At 37.8% G+C, this 5,688-nt stretch overlaps 1 pseudogene; it reads left to right on the top strand.

The window, feature by feature from the left end:
- The first annotated feature begins 1,693 nt into the window (after window positions 1–1,693).
- On the top strand, window positions 1,694–2,266 carry LOC104074982 (annotated as a pseudogene).
- The last annotated feature ends 3,422 nt before the right edge of the window (window positions 2,267–5,688 follow it).

Below are 5,688 nucleotides of genomic sequence, written 5' to 3'. Positions count from 1 at the left end.
TGAACATTTATTACCTTACAGATACTGACCTAAACTGTTACTTTAAAATGTCTTTATTGCAAAATTAAATTAGAATGGGACACATTCTCTAAGGACAGTCCTAGCAAAAACCAGAAAATCCAATCATACAAGTATATGGCTGAAAAGAACTTTTAGAGATATTTTATGCATTTCCTTTCCGTAAAATACAATCTTATCCATATCTCCGATATACAAAGAGAGAGATTTTTAAGAACATTTTAGATACTGACGTACATGCAGACGTACTCTGACATGTGCTGATAGTGAGTATAAAGATGTTTTACCAGGACATCACCTGAGTAGTCTTCTCTACCCTCACACTTAGAAGGTTAATCCTAATATGTAACTTAACTTCATTCTGCAGACTAAGTCAATTACCCTTTGTTTTCTATAAGAAGAATGGAAGCATTGTCAATGTCCTCATTATAATCCTCTTTTCATTAAGATGGTAAAGAGATAAGAAAGGCAAAGTTTGTATGGAGAGGTAATCTCTTTTTAGACTGGTACAGCTGGAAAAAAATAAACTTTGGGGCACTATGTTTCTTTATCCGGTCTGAGGAGAAACAGAAATATCTAGACCTAGTAGAGAATGGACAGACATGTTCTTGTTGCTTCCTTCAGAAATTTCTACTTTTTCTAGAACTTTCTTTAAATGTGGTAGTAAAACTTTATGGAGTACTTTGATCCAGTCACATCAACACTGAGGAAAGCTGAATAAACAGGAATTATCTCCCATATCTTTGCATTTGTCTCCATTATTAGCATGTTCTGACTCACCTTTTGCAACAGCAGTACATTGGCAACTTACACTTAGATTATATTTCAGTATTTCTCTCTATAGTGTTTTCACCTACTCAGATACTCACTCACGGTTTCACTTCTAATTTCTTACCTGGAACTCTGAACTCATCTTCACTGTTATATTTTCCAAATAACCTAAATCACTTAGAGCTGTGATCTTATTCTTCAACATGCTTTCAGGTTCTCCCAGCTTCCTAACATCCATAGATTTTATAAGCGTACAGGAATGCATGCTGTATCTTTTATAGCTGTAATTAAAAATATTGGCCAGAATGAAATCAACAACATGGACCTACCTGATATATCCTGTGCAATCACTTGTAACTATATAGAGCAGGCTTTTTCAATCGTAGATTTTATGGTGCTTTCATCTCTATCTGCAATTCTTAACGAGAAGGTCTTGTAAGTAGTCCATTCAATTTCTGGAGGGGTATTTTGTTTGTTTGTTTGTTCCCCCAGTTTTCCATTAAATCATGAGAACAGTGTTTAGTAATCTATGAAATGTTTTCTTGGGTGTTAAATGTCCACAGAGCAAAAAATTTGCCCGTCACTGATCTAAGCCACTGGTGGCCAATGTGGGATTCATATACAAGATACATTCTGATACAGCTCTTCTCAGAGTCCTTTCCCATGAATCCCTCCATTAAGGGACACAGACAAATGACCCTGGCCTGAGGTTAAGCTAACTGAACAGATCAGGAGAAACCACTGGACATGACATAAGTAATTGCTGAATATAACAAATAACAAAGCGAGAAATTGGCCAAGGTTGCAGATAGAGCCTTGAGGAATCAAATCACACAGATGGTTAAGGCAGGGCTGGGGGTGGAATTTCACAGGTAACTAAAGGGTGGTACTGGGGACATTTCAGGGTGTGGAGTCTTGCAAGGACAGAATTACCTAGGTAGCCTTATCCTTGAGGAAACTCACAACATATTCCTGTGGTACATGGCTGCAAATAAACTTGAACTAGAGTTTCTGACAAAACTGACTGACAAAAAGAAAAGGACTTGTACCTCAGCGATGCCATCGATTTCAGTCATCTGCATATCACAGTAATCAGTGGAGGTACAGAGGGCTGTATGACAGTACTCATTTTGCTGTAGACAAATGGTAATTTAATAGCAGGACTGGCATTGTATGGGTCAAGCTGTGGCAAAGCTGAATACAGCATCAAAATTGAACTGAAGCGCTTAGGGGTTGTCCTTGCTTAAAACTCCTGACAAAGTTTACCTCCAATGGCTCCTGCAATACTTTCTCTGTGTGGTTTGAACACCCTGTGCAGGTGGAGCAAGATACCTTCTACCATGGAAGTGCTATCTCAACAGTAATGACTGAAATGCAGTGTGGGAAAGTGACGTTTTGGTACCAGCGCTCGTCGGACAGTGCTAATGGAACTCAAGCATAGAGAGGACAAACACCTGAGCTCATTTTCTCTGCATGATGCATTTCACCTTGATTGTATTCCAATACTGCAATGATGTACATTAAGGGATTTTTCAGTTTTACGGCAAAACTCTACAGCAGTATGGAATGTTATGCTACTTACCTGCCTGCTACAGCAGGCTATACAAATAAGCGAAGGAATGCTCTTGAATATAATCTTATTTTAATTATTCATAAGCTATTTGACTTCATTATTAAGACTGCATCAAGCATAAAAATGTTAAATTTTGCAAGTACTCTACATTTATTTTGTACAGAGATAACTAACTTGTAGACTGCAGCTGGTTTGGGGTTTTTTGTTTGTCTCTTTTTCACCAGGGGAAAAATCTGGAGTAAGGAACCCTTGGTGGAAGACTATCAGGTCAGGGAATATTTAAGCAAACTGGACACACATGAGTCCATGGGCCGTGATGGGATGCACCCATGAGTGCTGAGGCAGCTGGCATATGTCACTGCAAGGCCGCTCTTGATAATCTTTGATCGATCATGGCAACTGGGAGAAGTACCTGAAGACTGGAGGAAAACAAAAGTCACCCCTATCTTCAAGAAGGAGGACACAGGTAACTACAGGCCAGTCAGCCTCACCTTGATCCCTGGGAAGGTGATGGAGCAGCCAAACCTGGAAACAATTTCCAGGCACATGAAAGACAAGAAAGTCATCAGGAGTTGTCAGCATAGCCTCATCAAGGGGAAGTCATGCTTGACCAACTTGATAAACTTCTATGATGAAACGACTGGTAGATGGGGAGAGAGCAGTGGATATTGTCTACCTGGACTTCAGTAAGACCTTTGACACTGTCTCCCGTAAGATCCTCATAGACAAGCTGTTGATGTATATGCTGGATGAGGATACAGTGAGGTGGATTGAAAACTGGCTAAATGGCCAGGCCCAGAGGGTGGTGGTCAGTGAAACAAAGTCTAATTGGAGACCAGTAACTAGTGGTGTACCCCAGGGGTCAATACTGGGTCCAGTCCTGTTTACATAAATTGATTTCTGAAAAAAAATCTAAATCATTCATTAGTAACTCAGATCCATGCCCTGCAGAAATAAAATACTGAAATTATATTGACAACATTTGGTGTGTAGTTTAAGAACTTTCCTAAATAATTTTTAGCACCTTTGTAAGAAAGATGATATTCTGTTTGCCTAAATCACTGAGGTATTTCTTTATATACTTCAACAGCTTTTCTATCAAATGAAGGATATAACTGAGCTGTCAACAAAAGACTTTAATTTGATTCAATCACTACAGACTCCAAAAAGATTCAAGATTCTTGATGTTATTCAGATATCAAATACTACACACTATAAAACACCTACATAAAGTAGGTGTCTTTATGTTACTCCTTTTCTGAATTTGGGTCACTGAGTTCCTGTCACTATTTGCATTCTATTTGAAACATTTTTCTTCCTCAGAAGCTCAGGTTCCTTGACAGTCTCTACATTTTCATTTTTCTGAATTATTTGCACCAAAAATAAGGATCTTCGTTCACTTGCCTAGCAAATGTGTCTGTAGCACTATTTTCCTTCTACTAATGTATCCTGGTATACTACTTGTCCTCTGCTGATAGTCCAGAACAACTCTGGTCTTCCAAACATCTTCTATTATATGCCAGTCCTATATCTGACTCAGATATCCTAATGCATCTCAAATGGTACAAATTGCCTATATTTAGCCCACTGAATCAAGCCCAAAACATAACTTCCTTTCTTCTGCTGAATTATTTAATTCTTATAAAATTTTGGACAGACTGGACCCTATGGCCAAAAAAAAGGTAGTATTTCTATTTGAGGATGTCTCATCACAAATTTCAGTTCTAATTTCAAGATATTTCCCAAGCAGAATGCAAGCTGTCCTCTAGGAAATTAAACCTCTTTATCAATAATTTTGCATCACAATTCAGGATTGTAATTCAACAAAAGCAGTTGAAAGAAGTTGCATTCAATTTCTTCACTTAAGAATATATTTTTTTAGTCCACTCAGCTGAATGCAATTGTAGCACAAGTCCTTGTCTGACAAGATAACATGTATTACTTCCATTACAATCTTACTATTTTCTTCTTGTCTGTTAGTACCAAAAACTTAGGACTAATGTCATCAATCTTCTGCATGATCTTTTGAAAAACATTCACCATTTTGTGGCGACATGAAGAATATTGATATTGTCTGGATTTGTGTCAAACCCTTTTCCAATTAAGGAATCTAGAATATATGAAAACATCTTCTCTTAACCATCTCATATTTCAATTTGTACAAAAAGGCTGTAAATAGGTGAATTAAAGTATGCTGTCACTGTCAATAATGAAACCATTAGAAAAATCAAACCAAGTGGAACAAGAGAACAACCTGTTTCCCAGACTATGACACGACTAAGATGTCATTCCTGAGAATTCCTCAGAACTACTAATATTAAAGGAAGTCATATACTACAAATATTAAAGGAAGTCATATTTCAGTTTCTGTTGTAGAAAATGAAACAGAAAACTGAATGATACAAGGAAAGATAATTCAACACTTGCTATAATATGTTTATTTTCTAAATTGACCATTTTTTATTTCATTTCAACGCTTTGATATACAGTCATATTTATATTTTATATTATTTATTTGATCACTGCTTTCTTAAGATGAAAGGCATAGGATTAAACAATGAATTATAAGCCCCCAGGTAAACACAGAAATCCAGGGGAAATCAGGCTGTTTTGTTTTGTTTTTTACATTGTCACTAGTGTTAGTGTCCAATAAGGATCTAGTCTTACATCCCTTAACAGCATTTATATTTTACATGTCAGCTGAAAAAAGCCCTCCTAAGTTACCTTTGTTCCCTGTAAAAGTACCTTCCATCCAGTTAGCCAGATGGCCTTCTAAGTCTGAACTGGCTATGTAGGAAACTCACGCACCTATTTTAGGGGCCCTAGCTTACTTAGACTTAGTCCCAGGACAGTTTTTTTCTTAGAGAAATTCAAAATGTGGCAGAGAGGAAAACCCACTCCTGATCTTTTGATTATACTGAAAAATAGTTGTTTTTTCAATTTAAGAATCATAGAATAGTGTGGATTGGAAGGGACATTTAAAGGTCATCTAATCCAACCCCCCTGCCACAGGCATGGACATCTTCAACTAGATCAGGTTGCTCAGACCCCTGTCCAAACTGACCTTGAATGTTTCCAGAGATGGGGCGTCTGCCACCTCTCTGGGCAACCTGTTCCAGCGTTTCATCACCCCCATTGTAAAAAATTTCTTCCTCATATCGAATCTAAATCTACCCTCTTTTAGTTTAAAACCATTCCCCCTTGTCCTGTTGCAACAGGCCCTGCTAAAAAGTCTGTCCCCATCTTTCTTATAAGCCCCCTTTAAGAACTGAAAGGCTGCAAGAAGGTCTCCCTGAAGCCTTCTCTTCTCCAGGCTGAACAACCCC

The sequence above is a fragment of the Fulmarus glacialis genome, unplaced genomic scaffold (assembly GCF_000690835.1).
Source record: "Fulmarus glacialis isolate BGI_N327 unplaced genomic scaffold, ASM69083v1 scaffold24030, whole genome shotgun sequence".
NCBI classification, from domain to species: Eukaryota; Metazoa; Chordata; class Aves; order Procellariiformes; family Procellariidae; genus Fulmarus; species Fulmarus glacialis.
The sequence above is the reverse complement of the archived record's forward strand: the minus strand, read 5'-3'. Positions and strand labels throughout refer to the sequence as shown.